General features: G+C 46.7%; 1 protein-coding gene across 1 annotated transcript in view; it reads left to right on the top strand.

Annotated features, from left to right (window-relative positions):
* SPTBN2 (spectrin beta, non-erythrocytic 2) overlaps positions 1-24,008 on the top strand; it is a 98,580-nt gene that overhangs the window by 9,107 nt on the left and 65,465 nt on the right. The window contains exon 2 of the mRNA XM_081892185.1: positions 23,726-23,829. The gene's annotated coding sequence lies outside the window, so the exon portion shown is untranslated. The remainder of the gene's footprint in view (positions 1-23,725; positions 23,830-24,008) is intronic.

Below are 24,008 nucleotides of genomic sequence, written 5' to 3'. Positions count from 1 at the left end.
CATCGGGGTTCCACTATGAGGTCCAACTCATCCGTTCACAAAGTGCTTGTTCACATTTACAGTGGTACCTCAGGTTACATACACTTCAGGTTACATACTCCTCTAACCCAGAAATAGTGCTTCAGGTTAAGAACTTTGCTTCAGGATAAGAACAGAAATCGGGCTCTGGCGGTGCGGCGGCAGCAGGAGGCCCCATTACCTCAAGTGGTGCTTCTGGTTAAGAACAGTTTCAGGTTAAGAACAGACCTCCGGAACGAATTAAATACCTAACATGAGGTACCACTGTATTTGTGTTAAACCACAGAGCCTAGGGCTTGCCGATCAGAAGATTGGCGGTTCAAATCCCTCGACGGGGTGAGCTCCTGTTGCTCGGTCCCAGCAGTTCAAAAGCATGAAGTACAAGTAGATAAATAGGTACCGCTCTGGCGGGAAGGTAAACAGTGTTTCTGTGTGCTGCTCTGGTTCGCCAGAAGTGGCTTAGTCATGCTGGTCACATGACCCGGAAGCTGTACACCGGCTCCCTCAACCAGTAAAGCAAGATGAGCGCTGCTACCCCAGAGTCGGTCACGACTGGACCTAATGGTCAGGGGTCCCTTTACCTTTACCTATCCTGCTTGCTGGGTGAAGCTTTGGAGATTGGAGGGTTTGTGTGTGTGTGTCGCTGAGTCAGATTGTTAATGTAGACATGCCTTGTCCTGAGCCTTCCATTGTGGCTGTGGCAGGGATCTTGGTGGTCACCGCCAGCTTGGCTTGTGTTATTACAGTGCATCTCCAAAAGCCCTATCCATGACTGGATGCCCCCCAGCAATGAAATAGGGGTGAGGGGGCTGAGAGGAGAGAAATCCTGTCCTGCTGGCTCCTTTCCTCTTTGTGTGTCTTCGGAGGGTTTTCTGCCATCCCAGCTTTGTCTCGCTCCAGCTGGCTCTCTGTGGTGGACACCCCTTGGGGGTACCTTGGGACGCTTGCTATTGTCTTAGTCTCTTGCCCTTTGCAAAACGCCCAACTCTCCGCTTGCCTGCTCTGTTTAAATCAACCCACTCGGCACATGCCCCCCTTCCCCACTGCTTGTAGCCAGCTGGCCTGGCAGGGGGAGGGGAGAAAGGGTGGCTTGTAATATAGGCATAAGGAAGCTTTCTCCTCTCCCCCCACCACACTTGAATGTAGGGGAAGGGAAAGGATTGGATCCCATTGGCAAATGGATCAGGGTTGCAGTGGCAAAACCACTTAGCCACCTGTAGGAGCTGATACCTCTGCGACTAGGGCTTTTAACTCTTTCTCCTCATCTCCGAGAGGGTGAGTATGTTTATGTGTCTTCTTGGGAGTCTTGATTTTTACCCGTGGCTCCTTTAGATCTGTGCCTGTACAGTTCCTGGTCTCTCTGTGTGTAGTTGTGGATTGGTGCCCCACATGTAAGTCTGAGGACATGCACTCTTATATACCCTCCCTCCAGGATGCTACGGATTGTGTTCAGCAGAGCCCTGCCCATTGAAATGAGTCGTGTCCAATAACTTGAGTGGGTCTACTCTGAGGAGGACTGGAGTGGAATGCTGTCCTCTGTGTGTTTGAGTATACAAATGCGGGTGTATACAAATGGGGCTTGCCTATTGGAAGGTCAGTGGTTCGAATCCCCACGACGGAGCAAGCTCCCGTTGCTCTGTCCCAGCCAGGGGCGGGGGGGGGGCAGACCGCTCACTGAGGGGGCTGACATTTGGCAATCTGCCCGCCTGTGACTCCCAAGCCTACCCCCTACCCTGAGTCGTCTGGGTATAGGGGAGAGCTGCACTGCTTTTCTGGCAGCATTCCCCCTTCTCCCCTTCGTTTTGACAGCTTGGGGAAGGGTTGGGAGTCGCAGGCAGGCGGCACATTGAATGTCCGCCATGGGCGGCTCGCTCTGCCCCCAGCTGCAGGGCGCACACGTTGCTCTGGGCACCTGAGCGGCTATCCCGCACCTAGTCTCAGCTCCTGACAACCTAGCAGTTCAAAAGCACGTCAGTGCAAGTACATAAATAGGTACCACTGTGGTGGGAAGGTACCGTATTTTTCGCTCTATAAGAAGCACCAGACCACAAGACGCACCTAGTTTTTGGAGGAGGAAAACAAGAAGAAAAAAATATTCTGAATCTCAGAAGCCAGAACAGCAAGAGGGATCGCTGCGCAGTGAAAGCAGCAATCCCTCTTGCTGTTCTGGCTTCTGGAATAGCTGTGCAGCCTGCATTCGCTCCATAAGACGCACACACATTTTCCCTTACTTTTTAGGAGGGAAAAGTGAGTCTTATAGAGCAAAAAATACGGTAATTGTGTTTCTGTGCACTCTGGTTTCCATCACAGTGTTCCGTTGTGCCAGAAGCAGTTTAGTCCTGCTGGCCACATGACCCAGAAAGCTGTCTGTGGACAAACGCTGGCTCCCTCGGCTTGAAAGCAAGATGAGCGCCGCAACCCCATACTCGCCTTTGACTGGACTTAACTGTCCAGGGGTCCTTTACCTTTTAAATCCGTGCCTGCTCTAGATCTTAGGGTCTCTTGGGGAACAGGAAGATGCCTTACCTGAGTCAGATCATTGGTCCATCTAGCTTAGGAGAGTCGTTCCTCAGGGGTTGAGTACATGCATTGAATGCAGAAGGTACCTGGCAGTGCTTTTTTCCAAGAAAAATGGAGGCCAGAATCCACCACTAAATTCTTACAGTGACTTGCTGGGTGATTCGGAGCAGCTCCAAACAGATGCCAGTTTGACAACAGCTGCATTCACTGCCCACAGAGGTGCTAAAATCTACAGCAAGCTGCCTCATTAGCTGGGGGGGGTCATCCCTGGTTCTGGTGCAGGTAAAATAAATGCGCCCCTTCCTCCCTCATTCTCTTAGATTCAGGCGGACAGCTACGGCAGCTCAGAAGGGCCCTCGCACAAACACACGTGCAACAGGAAAGGCCTGGCTGGAAAGTTTGAAGCTGGCCACTGCTTACACGGGGGACCGATTGAAGAAAAGGAAATACAAATTGGCCCTGCCCTGTAGCTTGAGCAGTTGTACCTAGGAGCAGCTAGGAGCTGGGTGGAGACATAGATGATGATAATAATAATAATAATAATAATAATAATAATAATAATAATAATAATAAATTATTATTTATACCCCGCCCATCTGGCTGAGTTTCCCCAGCTACTCTGGGCAGCTTCCAGTTGAGTGTTAAAAACAATACAGCATTAAATATTAAAAACTTCCCTAAACAGGGCTGCCTTCAGATGTCTTTTAAAGAGAAGAGATTTATCTTTTAAAGAGAAGATATGCTTATTTACTTCACATCTGAAGGGAGGGCGTTCCCCAGGGCGGGCGCCACTACCGAGAAGGCCCTCTGTCTGGTTCCCTGTAACCTCACAGTGAGGGAACCGCCAGAAGGCCCTCAGAGCTGGACCTCAGTGTCTGGGCAGAACGATGGGGGTGGAGACGCTCCTTCGGGTATACAGGACCGAGGCCGTTTAGGGCTTTAACAGTCAGCACCAACACTTTGAATTGTGTTCAGAAACATTGGGAGCCAATGAAGATCTAATAAAAGTATAGATTTGCACATGCTGGCCAACTTCTGTTTTGGCTTGAAATGTTTGTTTTGGGCTTCTCAGAAGTAGGTAAAGGCAAGCGTGTAAAGGGAGTGCTGGCTGGAAATGGCACCCACCTGAGAGGTGCTGTAACTGGGCTCCGGTGCGCTCCGGATGAAAAAATAAATATCACTGGTCCCTGGTTCAATCCTTGGTATCTGCAAGGAGGACAGGGAAAGCCTTCCTGCCTAAAACCTTGAAGAAGAGTGAAACCAGCTCGTTTAGACAATATAGATGGGTCAACAGACTGAATCGGTATAAAGCAGCTTCATGTTTTCTTATAACACTGGCAGCATCTCTCCAGGGTTTCACGCAGGATATGCCACGGATTGGGTCTGGGACAGTTTGTATGCAGAGCAAGTGCTCAGCTGCCGAAGAGAAAGTTTCCAGTCCTCATGATCCTAAATAAAGGGCTGATTTAAACTGGGACATCAGAAGATGCCTTCTACCAGGTTAGACAACTTGATCCTTCTAGTTCAGCATTGTTCCCATTGATTGGCAGTGGTTCTCCAGGGTGCTATGAGGAGGAGGAGCAGCAGCAGCAAAAGTCAACAGCGAGACCCTTGCTGGGCTGTGGACCTCAGCAGATGCCCAGCGATGCTAAGCTGATTGCTGACCCTAATGTGAATCTACTGATCTCTTGGTGACTTTGCATTTCCAGGATCTCAAGTGTGTGTGTGTGTGTGTGTGTGTGTGTGTGTGTGTGAGAGAGAGAGAGAGAGAGAGAGAGAGAGAGAGAGAGAGAGAGAGAGAGAGACAGACAGAGTCATGGATAAAGAAGCACTTGTTATGTGCATGTAGATCTTAGTATGTGCAGCTGCATGCGTCACCCTTCCTCAGTGCATGGATGTGTTCTGTGCATTGTGGGTCATGTGAATGAGAATTGCTTGAAAGAACCTCTTCCCCACAAAGTGCACCCAGCGTCAGAACTTCATTGCTTGATTTAATATGTGAATACTCAAGGCAGCAATAGACCAATTCCTCCAACCCAATACAAATCTACTTGGCTCTTTTAGCTACAGTGGTACATCAGGTTAAATACTTAATTCATTCAGGAGGTCCGTTCTTAACCTGAAACTGTTCTTAACCTGAAGCACCACTTTAACTAATGGGGCCTCCTGCTGCTGCCACGCCGCCGGAGCACAATTTCTGTTCTCATCCTGAAGCACATTTCTTAACCCGAGGTACTATTTCTGGGTTAGCGGAGTCTGTCACCTGAAGCGTATGTAACTTGAAGCGTATGTAACCCGAGGTACCACTGAATATGCATTAGATTTCCTTCCTGAGACTGTGCTGCAGCCAAGTATTGTGAATCTGCTTAGAATGTGCTGATGGCATTAAACTCTCTGGGGAAGTGAGAGGAGGGAGAGAGAGAGAGGATGCTGGGAAGGAAGGGGGACAGATGTTTTTGAGTCCTGAATACGGTATGGTTTTATTCTGTATACTGTGCGTGTGCTGAATCTCAGTAAAAATATATACAGTATATATATATTAAAAAAACAGATCTGCTTGTCTCCCATTGTGACACTTTTTGCGGCCACAACCCTCAAGCACACCATCTGAGGTGGCCACCTCAGCTAGCCCCATGGTTAGGGGGTATCTCTGTCTGTGGGGAGCTCCATATAACAGCCTTCGCTACTGGTACCCTCCTGATGTTTTTGACTACAGCTGCCATCAATCCCAGCCAGCACAGCTGTTGGCAAAGGCTGCCCATATAGCATTTTGGGCAGAAGAAAAGCCCCTCTCCCAGGTGTCCCATCCCTGATGTCTGTTCTGGGCCTAGAAAACACTCTGGCACTGAGTGGCTTTAGAAAGCCATCATCATCCTCACCCTCTTATGATCTAGAGTTGAAGTGTTCCATGGCATTGTGGGTAGAAAGAAAAAAGGAAACAGAGTAAGTCCCAGAGTCTTGCAAACCTCAGGAACAGGGGGACACCTTTGTGGCAGGGGGTCTAACACAAGTGTCCCGTCTCTCCCCCCCCCCCCCGCAACTCCTAAAAAATCCTGGAGTTGCTCCTGGCATCATCTTAGAAGGAAGAAAATGGTTGGGAGATGCACAGCTGTTGAGCTTGAGAGTAAGCAAGACCATGTCTGTACCCACAACCACTCTATCTGCACTGCACTAGCAGTATTTGAGCATGGGAACACTTTTTCATAGTCAGCATTTTTGCCGTTTTCATAATAATTACAAAAGTATAAATGAACACAAGGTCATTTCTCCAATTCCCCCTTTCCCTCCAAGTGATTCCATGTTATACAAGATCCATATAAGTGTGTATTGGATCATGACCGGTTGTGATCGTTGAATATTGTTGTTCTCATTTTAGCATCTTGCTCTAGAGAGTACTGTGAGTTGCTGGTGGTTTTGTCGTTGTGTCAACTTTCCTAATGTATGAAATAAACATATACCATGTTTCCTCAAAACAATCTTTTGACATTTGCATATTTTTTTAGAGCGTTAAGCTGCTTTGACAGTTTTTCCACGAGAGCAATGTTCATACCTTTTTCCAGCGAAGCCTCCAGTGTTAGATTTGTTGTTTCCTAAAGCTGAGCTAGAATTTGCCTGGCTAGCTGTCACAAAGAGGAGTAATAAGTCTTTAAACAGGGGTTCTTTTAAATAATCAAGAAACAAGTTTAACAATGCAGTTTTGGGGTCACAAGATACTGGCCTGTAATGAGACTTGCTCATAATTAGCTTCCTAAAAAAATCAAACCTTTCTTGTGACTCCATTAACTAGGATTGTAGGACCCCATTTGTAGGCAGCCTCTCAAACAGCCCATAATGCTATCATGTGTTAAAAAATTAATACTATTTTCTCCTGTGTTTGCTGACACTGAGTTGAATAGCCATTTCCTCTGATTTTTTATTTTTTTTTGCCAGTCCTACATTTCTGTGTTGCAATCCAGGTCTCTTTGCCATATTGATTTTAAGGAGCTAAGGCCACTTGTCATTGAATCACATAGGAGCTTATGTATGTTTGATAGCAGTTCCTGAGAACAGTATTTAGGATTTGCTCTGGTTCACCCTGGTGGCTTCAGATAAAATTGTAGAATTGGGCATAAAATTGTACAGTCTGCGTTTCCCAACTTTCCTTTTAGTTGCATACTTGCGAGAGAGGTGCCATATCTTTATATAAATTCCCGACTGTTCCTAGTCCTTTTTGTTTCTAGCCTTTAAACGGCTGTTCCCTAGTTTAAGTTACAAATATTTTGTTCTAAAACAAATGGGACAGCGACAAAAGGGAATAAGAATTGGTGAAATGGCGGGTGCAAGATTTTTGGTTCAGATTTATAAATTAGCAAGTGTTCAGTATATTTGGGGGAACAATTGGATGGTGTGTCAGGAATAGAAGTGCTGCTGCACATTTTTTTAATTAAAAGCGTCTCGTTCCAAGGAAATCCAAGTGGGTTGTAACAAGTGTTAACATTATTTATAGTGGGCCGAAGTTATTGTGCTGCATTGTGGCACCATGTTAAATTCGATACTCTTAAGTGTTCCTGAGCTACTCTATTTAGGACAAAGTTTGACTTTAGATTGATGCTAAAAAATGTAATTGTTATGAGGGGGAGAGACTGATGTACATCATTTCCCTTTTCTAAAAAATAATCATTGATTTCCATTCCCATCACTCTGTAATTTCCTCAAGAGCAGTTGGTAAAGAGGTTTTAGAATTCCATACCCTTCAGCGTTTATCTGATGAAAATAGGGACGTCCTAGGGAAAAGCGGGACGTTCCAGGATCAAGTCAGAAACCAGGACGGCTTCTGTAAATCTGGGACTGTCCCTGGAAAATAGGGAGGTCCTGGGATTGACCAGCAAGGCTACATTGTCCACAAAGAGGTTTGTTTTATGTGCCCGTGCAGCAGACTTTATTTCCTGTACTGAGCCATTTTACCATTTTTTTATTAGCTATTGGTACCATGGCGTTGTGGTCTAAACCACCGAGCCTAGGGCTTGGCGATCAGAAGGTCGGTGGTTCGAATCCCCGCGATGGGGTGAGCTCCCGTTGCTCGGTCCCAGCTCCTGCCAACCTAGCAGTTTGAAAGCACGCCAAAAAAGGGCAAGTAGATAAATAGGGACCGCTCTGGCGGGAAGGTAAACGGTGTTTCCATGCGCTGCTCTGGTTCGCCAGAAGCGGCTTAGTCATGCTGGCCACATGACCCGGAAGCTGTATGCTGGCTCCCTCGGCCAGTAAAACGAGATGAGCGCCACAACCCCAGAGTCGTCTGCGACTGGACTGTCAGGGGTCATGTACCTTTACCTTACCCTTTTTATCATGGCGAGAAAGAAAAGCAGTGATGAAAAGGGGGCAGCCCTGTTTCATGCCCCCCTCCAGAACCAAGGTGTGTCCCAGCCATTTAACCTAACCTTAGCCTGGCCTAAACGTGTTTTCAGACCATTAATGCATTTTCCCCAGCAAGGTGTACAAGAAATCCCAGCTCAACTTGTCAAACACCTTGGTGGAATCCGATGAAGCAATAGAGATTAGTTCTTCATTCTTTTGGTATTATGAACTATATCAGCCATATAATTGGGTCAGCTATGTATTTGTGTCTAATAAGGCATATTCGGTCTTTATCTATTATCAAAGGTGTTAATAATGCTAATCCACCTGCTAAAATATTGCCAAAGATTTTAGCATCTTGGTTTATGAGAGCTATGAGCCTGCATTAGTCTTCTTGGATAGGAAATTTCCCAGGTTTCTTCCATGCAGTAAGGATTGGGTCTCCTTGCAGTATAGAACTGAATAATTTTAGTTTAGGGCTCAGTTGCTCTTTAAATGTTTTATAGAACTGGATTATAAAACCTGGATTTATAGAACTGGATTATAAAGCTTTAATTTTGTTAAGGCTTTCGTAGTATCTCCATCCAATATTGGTTCTGTTAAATACTTTCGTTGATTCCTTTCTAGAGCATTTAGTTTCGCTTCATTTAAATACTTGTTCGTTTGCATAATATCTGCTGTTCTGATCTGAATATCTGATTGAACATCTAATCTGAAAGGAATGCTTGCAAATTTTCTCCCACTGTCTCTGTTCAGTATTGTTGCTCTCCATCGTGTCCTTGTGAACTTGTTGAAAAGCTAGAATTTTTAGCAGTGTGCTCATAGAATTTTTGGTTAGTATATTGCCTTGCATATGCTATCTTCCTAATTTCTAAACCTCTCAATTCTGTTCTTTTGTAATAACGTCCTGCATATTTTTTACTGTCGTTGCCTGATTGTTTGTGGGTGTCTTCAGGTTTCTTTATTTCTGTCTGGAGACTAAATTTTGATGCCTCTCTTGACCTTTTAAGATGTGCATATTTAATTCTAATATGGCCTCTCTTACCACATTCACTTAGTCCTCCATTAAGACTTCATTCAGAAATTAAATTATAATATGGCCTCTCTTACTACATTCACTGAGTCCTCCACTAAGACTTCATTCAGAAATTAAATTCAAATACTGTATGGCCTCTTACCACACTCACTGAGTCCTCCACTAAGACTTCATTCAGAAAGGTCTCCAGTGTCATTGATTAAGAAAGAATAAAATCTTCCTTCAATTTATCGACTATGTGTTAAGTAGTGGATTCAGGTTTAGTTTCCGTGTTCTGGTTTTTAGAGGAGAGTCCATTAGATGTACAGTAGTGAAAACAGAAGCATGATTCAAAGGACCTGGAGAGTTTATAACAGTTGGATCAGCTAGACTTTTTGAGCTTAAACTATAACTGTATGAGTAGCATGTTATTATAATGTGGTGGGGGGGGCGGAGAGTAATCTCGATTAGTGGTTCCCAAATGTTTTCCCCCCATGGACTGCTTCAAAATCACTGAGAGTCTTGTGGGACCCCTAAATATTTTTTCCTGCCTTTTTTAGCAATCGCAATCCAAATGCTGGATGAGGGTGTGGATTTTTCCTCATGGTTTACTCCTGAATCTTTTCTCACAAGGCAGTGGAGGTTGGATCAGAGTATTCCTTCTCCCGGATGGGCTGTCTTCTTAGGTTGACGAGAACCCCGTAAAAGGAAGTATGACACAGATGTACTTTTAACCAAAATTTAGCAAGGTTCTGCTGCATGCACGCTAGTGCAATGAAGAACATAAGGGCAGCGGCAGAGGCAACGACAGAACAGAAGTACCCACAATTACTCTGTCCCTTGTAAACATACAGGGACGCTTTACCATTATTTCAACAGAATTTAATAGTTTTTGCATTACATCTTACTGACCAAGAGAAAGAACTTAAACTCTCTAGTTCAGAGGAAGACATAAAATGCTTCCTTTCGGCTTGGGTTTCAGACAGAATGGCTTCCTCAGGTTGCCATTGTTTTTGCCGTTTCTCCGTTTTTCTTTCTTGTTTTTCTTTGGTTTCTTCTGCCAGCTGTATAGATGGTTCTGTTCTTTCTCTGGATCATTCTGGTCATTATTTCCAGTTCTGCCTCTTCATCCTGGCCCAGATTCAGGGCTGTAAGCGTTTTCCTAGCTCCCTCATCATGAGTAGTAGCAGTTGGCATGGTTCCTTCTTTGATTACTGCCGGTTTAAAAAGGAAAAACAAATGGTATTGAATATCCACGTTTCATAGTTTTTCAGTACAGTATATATTTTTTGAACTTGAGCATTTTCTGTGGGGTTCCATTACTCAAGTCCTGAAAGAGACTTTTATTTTTCATTTGGTTTTCCCATGTAAGGTGAAGAACTGTGTTAAATCTTCTTTTACTTGGAAGTAATGAAATGGAATTATAATGGCCTTTGCCTCAGGAATGCGATCAATATCCTTGCTTTCCAGCTGAAGCTCAGTGAAAGTCTCATTAGCCCAGGTTATAAAAATGGGGAGGAGGTGCTGGCTTCCTGCAGATTTGGGCAACCCTCTTGCCCTCGGATTATTTCACCAGCTACAATTCTCCCAGTTGTCCATTGCCTGGTTTTGGATTTCTGGGCTTGCTTTTTCCAGTCCTGCAATGGCAGTTTTTGCTTTAGGCCAAAATTAAGGGCCACTCCTCCAGTTTAAATACCCCCCAACTGATCTTTTAAGAAAGGTCCTTAATCTTGACCTTCAGGAAGTTACAAGGGTTGCTCATTAAAGATTTCTCCTGACCCGGTTATTGTAGGAGGATGAAATTGCACATGTATAATTGTCAGGGAACTGCCATCTAAAGCGCCGGGGGCGCAAAGGCTCACTGAGGTTGAGAGAGGAGTAGCAGCGGAAGAGGGAACCAGTAGAGGGCGAGCAAGAACTCCAAGGGAAAGTGAGTCGGAGGGATGGCTCAGAGACACTTCCAGCGAAAACAGTGGGGAGGTCTCAGGACCTCCTATAGGGACACCCACACCTCGCCGGAAACTGTCACGCCGAGAGGCCAGACGACGTGTTTCCGTTAAAGAGCTTTTATGTTGGAAAAGATTCCGAAAGCAGCCACTTTCGGATTCTACTAGTGATTGACGCAGCCATGCTGGAGGGGCTCCGTCACAGGCAGAGGTTTGAAAACCTGATCAAACTCTGAGGGACTTGCATTTTACGCACAAGCAGCTCATCGTCCCATCACAGCAATCCGAAAGTCACCGAAAGCCAGCTTGTGCAGGGAGAAGCATCATGAGCAACCCAGCCGGAACCGGAGGAGCAGCTGGAGGGGGTCCAAGCCTGGAAGAAAGGTACAGGGCGTTGGAGATCCAGTTGGCGCTGCAAACGGCGAGGCTTGAGGAGAGGAGGGCTCAGGATGCAGAAAAGGGAAAGGAGAAAACCACCCCGCTCGCCAGAAAGGTACCAGGATTGGTGCAGAAATTCGGGGGGGATCCCAGGAACTATCATGCCTTTAGAACAGAGATGCAATACGCTCTAAACTTGCAGTTTGATGACTTCCCCGACGAGGAATCGCGAGTGGCTTTTGTGATTGGCCATCTCGAATCCGGGGCGAAAGATTGGGTTAGACCCCTGATGGCAGCGAATAATGAGATCCTAAAGGACACGAGGAAGTTTTTTCGTGCCATGGACCTGATGTTTTCCAGCGATATTGAGCAGGGGGTGGTGCGAAGGCAGTTAATGGCTTGCCAGCAAGGAAGCAGATCTGTCCGTGAGTACTGGACTGAATTTACTATGCTGATTCATAAATTGGGGTGGGACCTATCGGCGGAGCCCATCCAAATGCTTTTCGAAGAGGGGCTTTCTTCAACCGTCAAAGATGAGCTTTCCCGGGGGCCCAGGGCGGAGTCTATGGATCAGTTAACCAAATCTGCGCTGTCCATAGGAGCGCGCCAGGAGGCGAGGGCTTTGGAAAAGCGGGAAGGGAAAGGAGACCGTTGGAGGGAGTTCCGCATTCCAGACATTCCAGAGCCACCTTTCCCGCCGGCAGAGCCGATGGAAGTTGGAACAGCGCGGGCGCGCGCAGTTTCAAATCCCAGTGAAGGGCGGAAGAAGGAGGGAAAGAGCGCCAAGAGATGTTATCTCTGCCAACAGCCAGGGCACTTTGCCAGAGTCTGCCCACAAAGAAAGGAATGGCAAGGGATGGCAGGAGCTGTTGGGGGAAAGGAAGAGGAAGGCAAGGAGCAAGTAAAAGCCAACGCCTGGCTGCCACCGTCGGGGCACAGCAGCCAGGCCAAAGAGCAGTGAAAGTGCCCACGCCGGAACCTCCCAGACCCGCTTTAGTGATAGAGGTGTTACTAGAACTGCCAAACGGACACCCACTAAAGATCAAGGCGCTTTTGGATTCAGGCAGCTCCTGTAATTTCATGAGTAAGGAGTTTGCAGCTGAGCATCAGATACAGACCATCCCTTTAAGTAACCCCTTGCAGGTGACTACGATTGACGGCAGAGAGCTGTTGGGGGGAGAAGTTAGCCAACAGACTGTCCCGATGATAATGAGGGTGGCAAGGCACACCGAACAGATAGCGTTTAATGTGGCCATCCTGGGAGGAGCGCCCATCATTTTGGGGATGAGCTGGCTGGCGCTACACGATCCGCTAGTGGGCTGGCATCAGAGGGTGGTCTCCTTTGGGTCAGCGCATTGCCTAGAACACTGCAAGGAGGGGAAGGTTTCGGGAGGAGACAGAGTCACCCTAGCTGGGATGGAAGTAATGGACAAAGGGAAGGTGCCCCCGCAATACGCAGATCTGAGCAACGTATTCAGCGAAAGGGAAGCAGACAAACTGCCACCGCATAGACCCTTTGACTGTCAAATCAACCTACTCCCTGGGGCCCAACTCCCAGTAGGCAAGCTGTACGCCATGTCAGACAGGGAGATGCAGGAGCTGAGGGAGTTCATTGACAAAAACCTGAAGCGAGGTTTCATCAGAGAGTCCCGAGCGGTGGGGGGCAGCCCAGTGTTTTTTGTGGACAAAAAGAACACAGACAAACCGAGACTGGTGTGTGACTTTAGGGCCCTCAATGCAGTGTCGGAGCCCCTGGCTTTCCCTATGCCCCGAATTGATGACATTTTGACCAGAGTAAGGAAGGGAAAGATTTTTACAAAGCTGGACCTGCGGGGGGCGTACAATCTGATACGCATAAGGAAGGGAGATGAATGGAAGACCACCATGTTTACCCCTTTGGGAGCCTTTGAATACCTCGTTATGCCCTTCGGTCTACAAGGGGGCTCCGCGTGTTTTCAAGCTTTTATAAACCACGTTCTGGGACCTTTGCTCTACAAGAATTGTGTGGCCTTTTTAGACGACGTGTTGGTGTATTCGGAAGATGAGGAACAGCATGTGAGGGACGTTCGAGAAGTGTTGGGCAGGCTGCAAGCCAACCAGCTGTGGGTGAAACTGGAGAAGTGCCAGTTTCATACCAAGGAGGTGGAATTCCTGGGGTACCGCTTGTCAGACAAGGGATTGGCCATGGATCCAGGCAAGGTCCAAGCGGTACTGGAATGGAAGACACCGAAGACCAAGAAGGACGTGCAAAGATTCTTGGGGTTTGGGAACTTTTATCGGAAGTTCATCAAGAACTTTGCCCACTTGACGGCGCCCATCACCGACTGCCTCAGCAGCAAGAAGAAATTTGTTTGGACGGTAGAGGCGGATCGAGCCTTTGAAGAACTGAAAAGGGCTTTCGCCTCGGAAGAACAACTTCTGCATGTGGATTTACGAAGACCCATGAGAGTGGAAACCGATGCATCCGACCGGGCGGTAGGGGCGGTCCTTCTTCAACCGGGGAGGAGTGCGTCGGAGTGGAGACCGTGTGCCTTCTTCTCGCGGAAGCTGAATAAATCCGAGAGGAATTACACGGTGTATGACAGGGAACTACTTGCCATTCACGAAGCATTCCGGAGGTGGAGACATTTATTAATTGGGGCACAACACAAGGTGCAAGTGTGCACCGACCACAAGAATTTAGAGTATTGGAGAACAGCTCGAGTGCTCAACCAACGACAAGTGAGATGGGCACAGGAATTCTCCAAATTCAACTTTGAAATTTGTTATGTGCCAGGCCCAGAAAACGTCAGGGCGGACGCGCTCTCACGCAAACCAGAGTATTGGGAAGGGGAGGGGGTGATCGAAGAGAGACATGTCATCCCTGAGGACCGCTGGGTGTGTGGGGCGGCGCTGGTGGGGCAACGAGAACTGGTAGAGGAAACGGAAAATGATGAATATGCCCAGGATAAGCTCAGAGGTCTCAGGGGGGAGGGCGAGAGTCCCGGAGGTTTTGAGGAAAGAAATGGGGCATTGTATTACAAAGGGGCACTGTATATACCCGAAGGTGAATTGAGGGGGAGAGTACTCAAGCAGTTGCATGATAGCCCCACGGCGGGACATTTTGGACAACACAAGACCATGTGGTTGGTTACCAGGGAATTTTGGTGGCCTAAGGTGAGGGAAGATGTAAGGGAGTATGTAAGAGGGTGTGACCAATGTCAGCGAGCCAAAGGGGAAAGAAGGGCGCCGGCAGGGTTATTAGAACCATTACCCACACCAGAACGGCCTTGGGAAGCGATATCAATAGATTTTATGACGGATCTGCCAAAGTCCAAGGGGAAAACAGCCATCATGGTAGTAGTAGACCTGTTAACTAAGATGTGCCACTTTGTAGCATGCTCACATGCAGTCACAGCGGAAGAAACAGCGAAGTTGTTTGTAGAACACATCTTTAGGTTGCACGGGGCTCCCTTGAGGGTGATCTCAGATCGCGGCAAACAATTTACTTCCAGGTTCTGGAGGAAGCTCATGAGCTTGCTGCACGTGGAAGTCAATTTTTCAACTGCCCGGCACCCTGAAACCAACGGGCAGGCGGAAAGAGCAAATGGCATTCTTCAACAATATCTGAGGTGTTATGTCATTGACAGAGAGAACGATTGGGTCGAAAAGTTGGCGTTGGCAGAATTTGCCTACAATAATGCGGAGAATGTGTCCACAGGGATGAGTCCCTTTTTGGCTAATTACGGGTGTCACCCCAGGGCATTTCCAGGGGAAGGAGGGGAGAGATGGAGCGTCCCAGCGGCTGAACATTTTGTAGAAGAGATGGAAGCGATCCATCATCAGCTCCAGCTCAACTTAGAAAGGGCTAAGGCACAATATAAGAAGCAGGCAGACAAGAACAGAAGGGAAGGTGAAACCATAAGGGTGGGGGATCAAGTGTGGTTGTCAACCCAAGGGTTGCCGTTCAAAGGGGGTTGTAAGAAATTGAGGCCCAGAAGATTGGGACCCTTTGAGGTCATTCAGCAGGTCAACCCGGTAGCTTTCAAACTCCGATTACCCAACCACATGAAATTGCACCCAGTGTTCCACAGGTCGTTACTGTCACCATACAGGGGGGGACGTGAAGGGGAGTACGTCAGGGGACCAGCCTTGGAAGAGAGGGAACGCCGCAACCATGTAGCGGAAATCCTCGATTCCAGGTGGAAGGGAAATCAGGTGGAGTATTTGGTGGCGTGGGAAGGGGAACCGGAGTCAGAAAACACCTGGGTAAGTGCAGAGGAAGTCAATGACGAGGTTTTAACAGAAACGTTCCACCAAAGGTTCCCGAGGAAACCTCAGCCGATAGCAAGGTTTAGGAGGGAGTATTTCGGCACCACCGATGAGGAAGAGGAAATGGAAGGGTTCGCGGAGTCGGAGTTGGAAGAGGGAGTGGACTCCGATGACGAAGATTACCGAGAGAGTAGGAACAGCAACAAGTGGAGGGAAGTGTTCGCGACGTCGGAAGATGAGGGAGGTTCTTTCAGGGGTTTTACCTCCTCACCGCCAGTAGGGGAGGAGACGGGAGGGGGTGAAGGGGGCCCTGGAGGGGAGGTGGATGTCAGGGAACTGCCATCTAAAGCGCCGGGGGCGCAAAGGCTCACTGAGGTTGAGAGAGGAGTAGCAGCGGAAGAGGGAACCAGTAGAGGGCGAGCAAGAACTCCAAGGGAAAGTGAGTCGGAGGGATGGCTCAGAGACGCTTCCAGCGAAAACAGTGGGGAGGTCTCAGGACCTCCTATAGGGACACCCACACCTCGCCGGAAACTGTCACGCCGAGAGGCCAGACGACGTGTTTCCGTTAAAGAGCTTTTATGTTGGAAAAGATTCCGAAAGCAGCCACTTTCGGATTCTACTAGTGATTGACGCAGCCATGCTGGAGGGGCTCCGTCACAGGCAGAGGTTTGAAAACCTGATCAAACTCTGAGGGACTTGCATTTTACGCACAAGCAGCTCATCGTCCCATCACAGCAATGATACAACTCTCCATAGGTAATGTGGTAATTTGTAGCTCTGAACTCCTAACAGTTTATCTGTTACTGGTGCTAATGTGGAGTAATGTCTGATAATGGAACCAGTTGAAGCAGAGTGGTCATCAGGTTCCTGTACTTGAAAGGGCACACACCACGGGAGACGTTCAGTGAGATGAAAGGGACTTATGGGGAAGATGCCCCATCGTATGACGTCAAGCACTGGCATCGTCAGTTCAAGTGTGGTCAGACTTCAGTGGAACGGCTGCCATTCCTGGGCAACCACAGTTGGTCATTGATGAATGACACCATCTGGCAAGTGGAGGCCGCCATTTTGGAGGATCGCTATGTAAGCATTCGCCAACTAGCTGCAGATGTCAAGATCAGTATGGGCTCTGTAGAAAAAATCACCCATGACCATTTGGGAAAGGTGTCTGCACGGTGGGTTCCCCAGCTGCTGATGCCTTTCCAGAAGCAGGAACGAGTCACATGCTCACAGGCTCCTTTGGCCATGTGTCACAAAACCATGATGACTTCTTCGCCAGACTAATTACTCAGGACGAAACATGGGTCCATCATTATAAATCCCAGTCCAAACAATGGAAGCACTCTGCCTCAGCACCTCCAAAGAAGGCATGTGTCCAACCGTCAGTGGGCAAGGTCATGCTCACGGTCTTTTGGGACCAGCATGGAGTAGTGGTGATGGATTTCCTGGCAAAGGGTACCACAATTACTGGGCCATACTACGCTTCACTGCTGTTGAAATTTCAGAAGACCATCAAAATCGAGAGGCGTGGTATGCTGACCAAAGGATAATGCTCCTGCAGGATAATGCCTTGATTCACAGGGGAGAGAGACAGCGGAAGAAGATTGGAAGAAATTTAAGGACTATCTTAAGAAACATTGCAAAATTAATGAATGTTAGAATGACGTTGGTTTAGAAATTACGTGGTTTCCAGCTGTAATGGATAAGTAAAATGAAAAGAAAGGTTAAAAACTAAATGAAAAACAAGGGAAAGGATTTGCTGAATTAATAAATTAGAAATTGGAATACAGAAAGGGGAGGTATGAGGAAGTCGGGGAAGTAAGTTATAAGAAAATAAGGGATTGAAATTATACTTGTTTTTTGTTATTTTTGTTTGTTTGTACTTTTGTTTTGTTTTTATATAAATCTTTGAAACTTCAATAAAAATCTTTTAAAAAAAGAAAGATAATGCCTTGATTCACAACTTGCACGTTGCACCGATGGAAGCATGGTCCTGTGACTATGAAATCCTTCCTCATCCTCCTTATTCTCCTGACCTCACATCATTGGACTTCCACCTCTTTCCAACCATGAAGTTATTTTTGAAGGGCAAGCTTTTTCCATACAATGAAATGCTGATTTCTGATGTCAAGTTGTGGCTTCTGAGGCAACCTGCCGACTTCTACAGATGAGGTCTCCACAGCTGCATAAAGCGATGGGAGAAGTGTGTGACTCTTGCCGGTAGCTATGTAGAGATGGACTAATAACTGTGCCCAGTTTCGTTTGTCTCAGTGCATGGGGAAGTATGTCAGGGGGAATCTTTAATCAATGCTCCTCGTATCTATAGCCGGCCATTCTTCCCTAAAGGCTTTTTTGAACTGCCACAGTCGTTCAGACATTTGCGCCATGTCTTTTTGGGGAATATGGGCTGACACGTGGCACGGCGAGCCCATCTTAGTATTCCTTCAGGCCTAGATTTGTAGTGTTGTGTTTCTATGGCACAAACTAGGCTGTTACCCATTTCCCCTTACCTCAAGTGAGGGTTTGAATCTTCGCCTTTCCAGGTGTTCTGAGGCTGAGTGCTATTTCCCCTCTTTTGGGGGGTAATATTCAGGGAATTTTTGGCAATGGAGAGCTGGATACTCCTGACAAAGGTTGACACTTTGATTTGATGTTCTCTTTTGCATTAAAGGTTGTATATATGACGTTGTGGGGAAGAATTTCATTTTATATACGCCAGCAGCACCGTTCAAATTGGGTTTGTTTTTGGAGGTTGCTGGAGTGGGGAGCGCAAACGATTGCAGAGTTCAGAGTTCACGCTTGCGGTGCAAACATGTCCTGCTTTCTTGGCTCATGTGCCTGTTTAGGCCCCTTCTGCTGTTGGCTCTCAATCCAATCAGTGTCTGGATTAAGTCTTCATGGTATTAGCAGTGCAAGGAGAAGGGTTTTTCAGGGTGATGGGGGGGGGGCAGCAATGAAGAATATTGGCAGAAATCCCCATATTTGTTTGGACACAGCTAATAAATCCCGCTCTGCTGGGGTGGCGACATATGTGCTGCTTTTAGCTTTTATGCAAAATATCAAATGAGGCTTCAATTAGTGCACATTTTATGCAAAAAGGAGTGCTGGAACTTAAGCCTTCCTTTGAAAGCCGTACGCTTTGGCCTGGTAACTTTACTCCCCCTAAAATGCTCACTTAAGTGTTGATGGTGGACACTCTGCACATGTTCAGGAGACTCTCTCCCCTGCTGTGTTCCAGACCTTGAAAAAGAAGCTCTGGGCTGGCACTCAGGAGCCTGCCCCCAGATTTTTTTTAAAAAAGCCTACTTTGGAGGGGGGGGCAGGTGTTGGTGTGAGAAGAACCCCCCACATTTTAAAAGCAAGGTGTGCATTGCGAGCCCTAAGTTAAATAAAGGTTTTCCATTCTATATAGAATCTGACTGCCTGTGAAATCAAAATCCCTATTTTTTATTTGTTTTAACAAACGAAAGAATTCTAGTTACAGATAGGTAGCCGTGTTGGTCTGCCATAGTCAAAACAAAAAACATTTTCCTTCTAGTAGCACCTTAAAGACCAACTAAGTTAGTTCTTGGTATGAGCTTTCGTGTGCATGCACACGAAAGCTCATACCAAGAACTAACTTAGTTGGTCTTTAAGGTGCTACTAGAAGAAAGAATTCTAGTCCTCATTGTTGTTGGGTGGGGAGGAGTCCTTTTCGTTGTTGTTGAAAAAACACAGGCAGTGTACAGGTCCATAGCTGGAGTCCTTAAGAGTATAAGCTCCCTTTGGCAGTCCAAAGCTAAGAATAAACTAGTCAATTGGCCCACGTAATCTGCGGATTAGCCACTCTGATGCTCCTAGGTTTGGTGTTGGGATGGTACTGATAGCCAGGGCACAATAGCGGCTGGTATCGGGAAATCTCATTTCTTATTGCCAGAGGTGTGGAAGGTTACATTAATGTTTTCCTCCCCCCTCCCCCCTCCCAATAAGGCAGCTAGCTAAACCTGAAATCCAGGGAAGGCATCACAAACCAATTGCTTTCTGGTAATTCTGGAAAGAGTAATTGTTGATCGGGTAACATAAAGCAAAGAAATTAGTATTTAAACTTTTGAACACATTTGTTGATTTCCTGCCTCTGCTTCTCCCACTCTGAATTTTCCTCCCCAAATTCTCAGTGTAAAATGCAAAATTGGATGCTTTGACTGTTGACTAGCTTTCTCTCTTGCCCTCTGAAGGTTTCTTTTTTTTTTTTTTGGTGGGGTGGGTGGGGAGCGAGCAGCCAAACTGGACCTGCAGTTGGAGTCTAGAGGATGGGAACAGTTTGGAAAAGGGAAGTCCTCACCTCCTTTTTTAAAGCCCTTAGTGATAAAATCTCAAGGTGAACATGCTAAAAATGTGCCGGTGCGCTTTTTTTTTTTTTAAGCATTTATTTATTTATTTTAAAAAAATCTACTTTGTGAATTAGCTGGAACAAGTGAAGTGGGAAGGAGGAAATCAGATTTGTGCATGTGTGTTTAGGTAATGGATCGTGGACTTAATCCTTAAACTGAAAAGCCTGCCTAAGCGTGTTATCTGAAGCAGGCTGCCCCTGAACTCAAAAATGTGTGCTGAGGGAAGGGACTGCTTGGGGTTGACGGGGGGTGGAGGAAAGAAATTCTGCCCATGCTCAGAGGTAGCTTTCTTATTTATTAATTAAAAAAAATATTTTTAAACTGCCCTTCATCAGTACAGTTCCTAAGATGTTATTCATACTCCAGGATTTAGCCTAGCTACTGATAACAAGACTCCAGGGACTTGGACCCTAGTTGAGGCCTTGGAACAAATGGATTTTAAAAATGTGGCGATTTTGAGTCTTGGTCATCGGCTGCACTGTTTTAAGATTTCTAATAAGTCAGCTCATTGGTCTTTCTAGCCCAGCATCTCCCTAGAGCTTGAGGTGAGGGGCTGTAGCCAATGATAGTTCTATTTGACTAATTTAGGCCTATTGATTTCAGTGGGTCTACTCTGAGTAGAACTTATTGGCCACAACCCCAGGTGGTTTCTTCCTCTGCCCTACCTGGAGATACCAGGGATAGAACCTGGGGTCATCTTGCAGGCAAAGAGCTTACTTTTAGGCACCCTTGAACCCTAAACATCATCCTGTTTTTGCAGGATAGTTTTGACCGTCACTGTGTCTTAGGGGAGGGAATGCTGCAGTTTAAACTCTGTGTGTGAAGAACTACCGTATTTTTCACTCTATAAGACGCACCAGACCATAAGGCGCACCTAGTTCTTGGAGGAGGAAAACAAGAAAAAAAATATTCTGAATCTCAGAAGCCAGAACAACAAGAGGGATCGCTGCGCAGCGATCCCTCTTGCTGTTCTGGCTTCTGGGATAGCTGCGCAGCCTGCATTCACTCCATAAGATGCACACAGATTTCCCCTTACTTTTTAGGAGGGAAAAAGTGAGTCTTATAGACCAAAAATACGGTACCTTCTGTTGTCTGTTCCGAATCTTTCGCTATTTAGCTTCATGGGATGTCCCCAAATTCTAGTATTGCGATGAATTCAGTAAATGTTCTCTGCAACAGGGCAGGGTTCTGTCTACATGCAAAATGGGAAGATAGCAAATGGTTTTGTAAATACTTGTGGGCACGCCTGCGTTTTCGTACCAGGCCTTTGTGCAAAGGTTGCATTTTCATCGCAGCTTAAAACTTTCCTCCGGACTCCCCGGCGGCAGTTTCGGGCCTCAGCTGTACATTTGCCGCCTGTCACTTTTCCAAAAGGCTGCATCTGCCGTCTGTTCTGTGTTGATTTCTTTCTTGCCTGGAGCAGAGGTGGCGGGCACATGAGCCCCCAGAAGATAAGAAGGCAGGGCAAGCCAAGTGACCTGGTTTGGCTGCTTGACCTGGATTTGGCACCACAACTGCCACAGGGAGTCTGAGTCATCGGGGCTGTGACCCAGATCTCCATTTTCCAGAGGGGTGGACACTGCTTGTTGGTTTGCTGACTGGCAGCCCCAGTGTATCCTTTGCAGCCAAACCTTCTGATTGTCAGATATTTCTGGGGAAGGAAGGCGCTGGCTTTGTTGGGGTGGCAATGGGTCTTTTGTTTTTTAGGCAACACGGTTATTTCATTAGGCAGTTGCAAAGGATGTATGCAAGGTTTTGATTAATTGGAACTCATCTTCAAGTTGGTTGGTTGAGCAATGAAACCAAACCTGGAAGAGGCAGCAGGAGAATGAAAAAATTATGGGGCTGATGGAAACCCTGGTCTGCAGTTTGTAGTAGCTATAAGAAGGAAGGAAGAGTGGTTGGTAGATCTTGGGACTCAAATAAAAAGATCTGATAAATCCATGCTCTCTGCCCTGCCCTGCCCTCTGGGTATTTTATTCCTATCTACATTTTATTGTTTTTTGGGAGATTAAGATTGAGATTAAGAGTCTCGTGCTTTACCAACCGAGTTATCCCAGGTCTATTGCTGAGCTTTGCCAAAGCAGATTTGAGTCAGGGTTTGGGGTGAGGGTAAAGATCTGTTGGCATTTTAAATGCAGAAGATACCAAACAGAATCAATTTTGTCGTGGAAGAGCCAGCCGTGTACAACTGTACTGTGCCGTGTTGGTTTCTCTGATATCAAGCCATGTCCCGCCACCTCTCTGTGGAGAGACCACCTGCAATTTCCCATTGGGATGCTCTCTCCCTCTGAGCTGCAGCAACAACAGCATCAGCTATTGGCACTGCCGGATTATCTGTGATACTTCAGACAGCGAAAGCAGAATCAGGGGGATCTATTTGTCTTGTGATTGCTTCCCAGAAGCAGCTTCCCAGAACAGCTGAACCCAGATCATACTCTGGGCTCACTCAAACTTCCATTTGCCCAGCCACTTTCTTCCGGGGAAACCCGCAGTTTAATGCTGGGTTTTCCATGGACTGCTGTTTGTTCCAATTTATCACGAAAGAGCGGGTTTTCTGGGGGTGAAACAGCAGGTCAAAGGGAAAAACTGCTCAGACGCTTGCCTAGAAAGCATAAAATCATTCTGACTGGGCTTTCTAGGCATGGGACAACTGTAAGTGTAGCTGAGCCCTCCTCCCATCATTTATGTAAAAAAGGCACCCTGCCCTGTCTTGCTTGCAGCCTTGCTTACCTGTGGGCCCTGCCCAGCCGCAGGGAGGAAGTTACTCCTCATACAATGCAAGTTATGATGCTGCTTAATCCACTTGTAATATTTTAATGGCTCTCTTCCTCTTACATGGCTCTTGTGTACCGGTATATAACGGCTGCCTTCCTGGCATGTGTGTACAGACTCTTTGTTTTCTCTGCTCCCAGTGTGCTTCCACTGCTGGTTTGGGAAGCAGCGGACCCAGGGGGTTAGCGACAATCCATATTTATCCTGCTGTTTTTTAATGGAATACTTGCAGTTTGATGCATTTCCACCCCAAATGAGATTAGATCCAAACTGAGAAAAGGAACCTAGCTGCGTTTAAGCTCACAATGTCTACACAGCCTATTTGTCTCTGTTTATAATCAATATATTCTGCAAATCTGCAGCTAAATATTTGGTTGGATCAGTTCAGGACGGGTGAATTTTAGAGCAGGAAGGGCACTGTTTGCTCCACCATTTGTGTGACAGCCCTTCAGATATTTGATGACAGCTATCGCCTACCCCTAGGCCTAATCTTCTCTTCCCCAGGCTAAACGTACCAATACATTTTAACTATTAGGGCCATATTTTCAGACTCCTTGCCATCCATGTCATCATCCTCTGGACACAATCTAGTTTGTGGTGGTCCTCCTTCAGATTTGCTAACCAGAACTGGACACAGTACTCCAATATGAAATTTACTTTCTTACACAGCAACATTATCTCCTTGGTTTCCTGACCTCCATTCTCTTAAGCTCCAAGGTTGCAGTGCTATACATGGGAGTAAGTTCTATTGAACTCAGTAGGACTTACTTCTGAGTAGACAGGCCTGACTTCTCTTTTCCTGCCCCAAAACAAATCCTTTTGTGGGCAGCTGACCTTTCACTTGGCCACACAGAAGCAATACTGTTTGTTAACATTCTTTTGCTGACATCTTCCCCATGAAGACTTACAATGTTTGTGGATGTTCTGTGACATCCACCGTTCAGTGAGTGAAGGAAGGGGCTTGCAGACAACAACTGTTGTGAAGCAAACGAATTTGAGCATTGTACACATTGTGTTTAAAGTGCGTTGTTGCCTATTTCCGGGCCTTGAGAATGGTGCAGGTTAATAATCAAGTAAAGAGGCTAAACATTTCTCTTCTCTGTGTTTGTGTGTTACAGGTCCTTGTATAAAGAACAAGCTCTCGAACAGACACGCAGCCGTGGGGAGCTGAATACTCGGACAGCGTGGCATTCAGATTGGCAGAACCAGGCTGACTTTCTGTGTAAGTGGGGGTCTGGCAGCTGTGCCTTAAACTTGGATGAGGTGGATACAAAACAATGCTTTCCTTTTATTAAAGAATTATTACAACAGCCCTGCAGAGTGGGGCAGGCCAGGAGCGAGAATGGCTCACTCATCATTGCTGCGTGTGTGGCTGGGCAGGGTCATAGCACAATGCTAGAG

Source organism: Podarcis melisellensis (genome assembly GCF_964234715.1).
Source record: "Podarcis melisellensis genome assembly, chromosome: 16".
NCBI classification, from domain to species: Eukaryota; Metazoa; Chordata; class Lepidosauria; order Squamata; family Lacertidae; genus Podarcis; species Podarcis melisellensis.
Note: the sequence above shows the minus strand (reverse complement) of the source record. Positions and strands in the feature narration are given on the sequence as shown.